General features: G+C 57.6%; 1 non-coding gene across 1 annotated transcript; it reads right to left on the bottom strand.

Annotated features, from left to right (window-relative positions):
- Positions 1-1,858: 1,858 nt before the first annotated feature.
- Positions 1,859-1,931, bottom strand: TRNAT-UGU (transfer RNA threonine (anticodon UGU)). The gene has a single exon. It is a non-coding gene; the product is annotated as a tRNA-Thr (tRNA).
- Between the last annotated feature and the right edge of the window lie 5,396 nt (positions 1,932-7,327).

Below are 7,327 nucleotides of genomic sequence, written 5' to 3'. Positions count from 1 at the left end.
CTCACTGTTCCTGGATGGCCACGTCCCTTGGAGGAGACAGTCCTGCGACCTGAGAGGGCTTTGCGGAAAGGCCACCACCCTGGGTGTGGTGTAGGCTCCCTCACCGTCCTGGAGGATGTTTTGCTTGCATCACGCAATCCCCGGCACTCTGAACACTCCCTCTCCACAGCGTTCCTAGCAACAGACACCCTGAGCACAGAAGGACAAACGGAACCCGCCGAAGGAATGTGTCTCCAGAGGACAGATGGTGGTGGCAGGACTCCCAAGCGGATTCTGTTTTAGAAACACAGTCCCTTGCTGCTTGCGTGTGGGGGAGCTATGTAACGTCATGTCCAGGAACGCGGTGCTTGCGGCTCACCGCAAGCACCATTGCTGGTTCTAACACAGACACAGGTGGAAAAGCTTCTCTCCACCCGTTCCAGTTTGTGAGCATCTGATGGACGCGCGGGTTAAGAATTAACCTGAAAGCAAGGTCACAGGACTCTGTGCCATCCTGCAGAAAGATAAGGAGAGCTGCAATCAACCACCACCAGACTTGACTCTTTTCCAGTGGTATTTTAGTAAAAAGAAATAAGCCTCATTGCAATTAGACATTTGAGTCCTCCAATAAAACCAACATTTTTTGTCTCTCAACAGGTAACCAATTGTAAAATTCTCAACAGGGGTAACAGCTGTGGCATAATCAACCCCAGGCTGCTACACTGGCATCCCCTATGGGCACCAGTTCAAGTCCCGGCTACTCCACTTCTGGTCCAGCTCCCTGTTAATGACCTGGGAAAGCAGTGGAAGAAGGCCCAAGTGCTTGGGCATCCACACCTGCATGGAGGAACTTCTAACTCCTGGCTCCGGCTTCGCCCAACCAGCCCCAGCCCCCTGCCTAGGGGGCCATCTGAGGTGTGGGCCAGTGTCAGGAAGATCACTTTGTATTTCTTCCTCTCTGTGTGACTCTTTCAAATAAAGGAACAAAGCCCCCTTGTATCCTCCTTTTGGTGGTCAAGTGACTTAAATTCGTGTCGCTCAAGGCTGGCTCGCCACATTTCAATCATTGGGGTGCAGGTGTGGCTCGGGCCTGCCGTCCACAGAGCCCTTCACTAGACTAAGGCCAGGGATCTGGGAAAGGGAAACTTGGCCCGGCAAAACTGGAGCATCAGAAAAATCTCTTGGCAGCTTCTCTGGCGACCAGTCACGGGGCATTCTGGAATTCAAAGAAAAAAAGAGGGAAAAAGGGGGGCTGGACACGCTGTAGACTCCGACCTCCTGAGCAGCCCGCGACTGTTTATGTTTGGAGGTCTCCCTCCGCCTCCAGTCCAAAGGGTCAGGGCCTGCGAGCCGGGCCGGGCCGCCACGTGTCGACCCCAGCGCCGGCTGCAGCCCGGGTCCGGCTGGCTGGCCACGCTGGCCCGGCTGGCCACGCCGTCGCGCAGGCGCCCGCGGCGAGGCGGAGGGGCGCGAGGCCACAGCGCCGCCCGGCGGCCTCGTGGCGGCACTGCAGGCGCCTCAGCCCAGCTGGCCGCGGCCGAGTTCACGGCGAGGCCGGCCGCTCCGGCTTGGGGGACTTGAGGGGCTTGAGGGGGCGACTCTGACGGCCGCGGGAAGAGCCAGCCGTTTCCGGCGCCCCAGTCCGTCGGGGTAATACCGCTACTGCCAAGTTTCTTCATTCCTTGTTGACGCGTTCTGGAATATTCTCTTGTCCAGGTTACTTCTAAAGCAAATTACAGAAGTCCGTCACCTTCTGGTTCAGACTCAATTTTCAATTCTGCCAGAGGTAATGTTTTCAGAAACTGCATTTTCCATCCCGGTGTTGTCTGTGTCGACTGTAGAAAATTGTGACCAAAAAAAAAAAGTAAAGATTAGCAATAGGCCCCAGCGAGGATCGAACTCGCGACCCCTGGTTTACAAGACCAGTGCTCTAACCACTGAGCTATGGAGCCTGCCTTTCTTGGCGGACACCAGAAATCCAAGACGTGAGAACTAGCAAAGCGGCTTGCAGCGGTCCGGAAGGAACGACCCCTTTTAGCCTCTGCCTGCGGTGAGGAGGCGGGGAAGACCATGAAAAGCCAAAGGGGGAAAAGAAAGAAAGAAAAGCAAGCCGGTGCCCTGGTGACCGAGGTCGCCCCCGGGTCAGCCTCGCGTGCTGTGAAGGCAGGAGCGCGCTCGGGGGGTCGGCTCCCGTGCCGAGGGTCGCGCGGTTGTTCCAGGGCCGCGGCGGGAGCGTGCGTGCTCCCAGTGGCCGGTGAGTGGCGGGTGGCCGCGGCCGCGTCCTCCTCGGCCAGCCGCTCGGCCCTCAGAGCCGCCTGCCCGCTCCGTGGGCGCCGCGCGGGCTCCCGTCACCGGCCTGCCCGAGGGGCGCACCGGGGCGCGCGGCTTCTCCTGCAGCCCCGCCGGTCGTGCCGCGGCGTCCCCGCACCCGGGAGCGTCCCCCGACGTGCCGAGGGAGGGCTCTCCTCGCCGGGCCGCCTCAGCTCCACCGGCTCCCCTTGGCCTTCTCCTAGGCCTGCCTTCCAGGCCCGGTGCGCGGAGGTGTTGTGTGCCAGGCTTGCGCCGGGACGCCGAGGGGCCCTTCTTCTCAGCACGTGGGGCGCCTGACACCCCAGCGATGCCACCCTCCCAGTGCGAAGCCTAGGCTTTCTGACTCATCTTTCCCGGCCCTGCTGCCTGCAGGGTCTCAGCCTGACGCTGGTGCCTGGCGTGGTCAGGACCCATGTTGATGACCTCACTCTAACCCAACTGAGGTCACTTTGGGAGGTATGGAGGTTAGGGTTTCCCATGTAAACTTGCGGGACACAGCTCAGCCCTTGACAAGCAGTGGGGTGGTGGGTTAAGGCCGACTGGGGCCTAGAGCCTAGGTGTCGCTCCTGCCTACCCCGGAAGCTGGTGCTGTGCCCTAGCTCCACTGTAGTGCGGTGACACTTGGTCCCTTGGCAGCTGGAGGTGGACTGGCGTCAGATCTTACATGAACTGGTGGCAGACGCCACCCTGAAGGCTCGGCCTTCTGCCCTGCAGTGTGAGCGGTTTTGCTTCCTGTCTTAGTGAGTTGGTTAAGGAAAGTTCAGAGAACAAAGGCAGACATGCAGCGAGCACACACAGAAGTGAGCCAGCCAACCAACCTGCCCACGGCAGAGCCTGGCAAAGGGGCTTTCTGAACTTGTCCAAGTAGAAGCCGACTCCGAAGCCCAGGTGGGCGTCAGGTGCATCTGCCCTGCTTAGCTGGAGGTGTGGGGAGCAAAGGCCCATAGGATGGGGGCGGTCAGGGAACCAACCCCACAGCAGATGGTCCCAAGGGAAAGGAGCCCCGGATGGCCAAAGAAGGGCAGGGGCCAGGAGGAGAGGAAGTGTGCATTTTTGCTTTACTCGACCAGAGCAAAGGCATGCGACAGGTGTGGCCCCGTGCCTTGGGCAGCCTCGAGCGTGCCTTTGATCAGGTGCAGGAGGTTCAAAGTGGACAAGGTGTGTGTGCTTCCTGCCTTCAAGGTTTCCATTGAGTGTCCAGGAAGAGGTTAGAGCAGCTGAACCTAGTGAAGCTGGCCCAGTATCGGGGCTTCCCAGTGATGCACAGAGGCTGTAGGGAGCCAAAACACTGAGGGTGGGGTGAGGGCTCAGAAGCGGGGGTCCTGGGGCCCTAGGGTCTGGTTCCAGCAGATCCACTCCCACTGCTTGGGTGCCTGGTGGACGGGGCCGTTGTACCCTCTGGATGCCTTGGCACACAGGGCTGATTATGCCTTCAGCAGGCAAGACCTGGGGGCACAGGGAATGGCAGCGTTTGGCCTCCTGGTGGCAGCTCAGCGGTTAATGTAGCCTGGTCTACTTGGGCCTCGTGGAATGCGCCCACCTTCTAAAAGTGTGGGGAGACTTACCTCTGCATCCTCAGCTCCTCCACAACCAACAGCCCTTTCCTGGACCGGTTTGTGACCAGGTGCTGGGCTATACGATGGAATTGGAGGATGAACTTCAGTTCTGAGTTGGGAAATAGTTGTACGAAGGCCATGCATGATGCCATTGGGTCAGGGTGCAGGGCTGGGCCGGTTAACAGCGCCACCTGGGCTGCTCTGGGAACCAGGAGTCTGGAGGGCTGAGGAGGAAAGGAGAGGAAGGGCGAGGTGAGCCCCCGCCAAGCCTCCCCTGCTGGGCGTGCGTCACCTACACACTTCAGCTCTTGCTTGGTGGGCTCCCCTGAGCCTCGAGACCAACAGAGAGGAGAGAGCTGATGGCTTCCAGGTCAGAGGCCGGGGGCTGACCAGGGCAGTGGAAGGTCAGTGGCGTTGGGGGTGGGTCTGCCTTGCTTTGAATCCTGCCTATAGGTTACACCTGTTCCCAGCTCACTTTTGCTGACATGCAGAGGAGGGCAGGCTATACAGGATTTGGAGCTGCGGCTTCCTTGTCTCGGGGACCCAGTGCCCAGTCCCAGCCTGGCTCTGCCCCTTAGTGTCTGCAAAGAAACTTCTTAGCTTTACAGGCTCCCATCATCACCCAGGAAGAGGGGCTGAGTGACTCTGTGGCTGTGCGGTCAGCATGGTGGGGGGGGTCCCCATTCCCCCTCTGCTACCCACCTGGACCTTTCACTTAAGCCAGCCCCTCTCCACCTGCCCTCTCAGTATCTACTGTGTCCTGTATCCCTCCCCACCCGTAACACGTCTCTCGCAGGGAATATCATCCAGTGAAACCAAAAGCCCTGCTGCAGTGGGCATCTGCTCTGCCTCTCCCTGATGCTTGGTTCCGCTCCAGGTTCCAGGTTTCTGCTCCAGTGCAACTCACATGGGACCTGGGCCCAGCCTGGCCAAGGCAGGGAACTGGACTGGGGCCTCGGAGCACTGTCTGTCAGTTTCCTGAGTGAATACAATCAGAAAAGGCTGGTTGCCTCTGTGAGTTCTGGTGACTGCTTTAGCTCCTATCCATTCCACTCACCCACTCTGTGTTTGCTCACACAGCTCCATGGAAACGGCTTGTGCTGACCACTGCGTGGCCCAGATGAAGACCCAAGGCCTTGGGCTCTCATTAGCGCTTGGCCTTGTGGACCACACGATGCTCCCAGCATCCTCTCTTCCACAGCCCTCATGGCCAGATCGCACCCAAGATGGCCACGCATTGCCCAGGAAATGGTTTCTCAGCTCATCCTCCACCAGAGCATCTGTGATCTAGTGGGAAGCTGTGGTCCCCGCTTTGTAGCGCTTACAGACCAGTGTGGGATGCAGACGTCCAGGTGATTAGTAGGGTCGAGGGAGCAAAACGGAGGGTGCGATGTAGTGAACGGGGGATGCAACATCCTGAAGCGTGGATGGAACAGGCCTGTGAATGCTGTGCATGGAGCCTGGCCTCTGGGGAGTGTGAGTGGATACTGGGTGCCTTCCCTGTGAGTGGGGGCTCAGGGGCCATCCTGTTGCAGAGGGTCACTCCAGGAAACGGGGAGCAGGGGGCACAGAGGGGGCTGGAGTGCAAGGGCTCTTAGGTTGCTGAGCCCTGTGGTTTTGTTGGGCACTTGCTGAGTGAGATGTTGTCTCTCGACTTTGGGATCTGAGATAGGAGTCAGTGAGCCAAGAAAGTGAGTCCAGAAAGAGCAGGGTTTCTCACCTCCCGAAAGATCACGGCTTAGAATGAATCCTCTTGGTGTCAGGTGGGGTAAGTGTTCGGGGTCAGGAGGGAGTGGGAGACATGGAGAAGGCGGGCTTTCAGCCAGCACAGCTGTCTTTTGTCACTTCCCCAGGTCTCCCAGGGGTTTCCAGCTTCTTTGTACCACGGGAGGATGCGGTTCGTTCCGGTTACCTTTTTGGTAGACTAATGAAATCCTGGACTTGGTCATTTTGGGGACGGAGGCCAGGTGCAAGGGACGGAGCTCCATGAAATCCTTCAAGACATTTAGGACAGTCTTAGGAGACAGTTTTTGCAGGTGGCTTCCAACCTGAGTGGTCTGGGGCTGAAGTAGAAGTACAGTGCCTGTGGCCCCATGGGTCTCAGTTCCAGCTCTGCATCCCAGTACCCAGGCCCCAGTGAGTCTGGGAGAAAAGGGTGCTAACATTGCTTCCCCAAAGTTCCCCAAGTGATTCTCATGTGCCAGCTGATCTTCCCAATCTTTTTGTCTTACAAACAAATGACCAGAATCCAGGGTGTTGGCACAGGGCCTGAATTCAAGCCCAGGACTCTCTGTGTCTTTGTGGCAGCATCGCCTGCCCCGAGCACTGGCACTGTGGATGGGTCTTCCTATGGAGAACAGCAGCAGTCTTTATGCCCCTGTCGGGATGTGTTCTAATAGTGCAGGTGTGCCCCAGCAGTTCCGGGGCCCCTAGACTGTCCTGGGCCCCGGGAGGCAGAGGTGAAGATGAGCATTAGGAGTCAGGAAAACTACCAGGTGGTAGCTGGGTCATCGCCGGCCCAGCATCTCTGAACTTCATCTTTGTCACTTGTAGTCTGTTTCCTTAGAGAGGCACCATAAACTAGCTTCTGGGCTGTGGACCTGAATAAGGCCTTGAAGGTCACTGTTTGTGCCTTAAGGGAGGGCCATGTCTTCTCTCTTAGACCACTGGGCAGTTTGTACCTTGTAAATCGGGGATGTGGTCATTGTGGTGGTGGGTGGCTGTTCTCCTAGTGCAGTGGCCAGCATTTGCCTTGGAGGTGAGAGTTATCAGCCAGGGGGTGGTTTTGCAGGCCCAGGGCAGGAGCGCTGGGCAGGGTCTGTGGAGGTTAGGATTGTTCTGCTGGGCTCTGGGCCGAGGGTGTGACAGCTGCTCCTGGCTTCTCATGTGTTCTGCTTGTTAGAGCACACAGAGACGGCCACCCCAGGAGCAAAGCCTGATCCGAGCCAGCAGTGCCAGGCTCAAGAGATTCTGAATTAGATGTTTATAAGACCAGCACTACTACAGAGTGCCGAGAGGAGGGTGACACGATTCTCGCACTACTGAGGCAGGGGCCATTGGGCTTCGAGGGATGTGAACAGTGCCATCTCTCCCTCTCCCCAGCACAGGGAAAAGGCCTCTGCCTCCTTGCATGTGAGTTGCTTTGGCAACTGGTAGATCTTGAACTCTGGAATTTAGCCTGCTTAGAGGGGCCGTAAGCATAGTCTTACACCCCGAGTTTAGTGGTGCTGGTATGAGAAGCTGAATGAAGCCAAGACGATGGCATCAGGTCCCACAGGAGGTTTTCTTTCTGTTCGCTTCTGCAGGTTGCATTAGCCCTTCTCTCTCATGAGCTCATCATTCATAAATGACAGCCACCAAAGCTGGAAAGTATGAAGCAACTGGTAAGTGAAAAACGTACTCAGCTTTCTCGCTGGGGCCTTGCGTCTTAACCTGCTCATTTTAAAAATAAAGTGAGCATAATGCTGTTAGGCAAGATCTGT

Source organism: Ochotona princeps, chromosome 10, assembly GCF_030435755.1.
Source record: "Ochotona princeps isolate mOchPri1 chromosome 10, mOchPri1.hap1, whole genome shotgun sequence".
NCBI lineage: Eukaryota > Metazoa > Chordata > Mammalia > Lagomorpha > Ochotonidae > Ochotona > Ochotona princeps.
The sequence above is the reverse complement of the archived record's forward strand: the minus strand, read 5'-3'. Positions and strand labels throughout refer to the sequence as shown.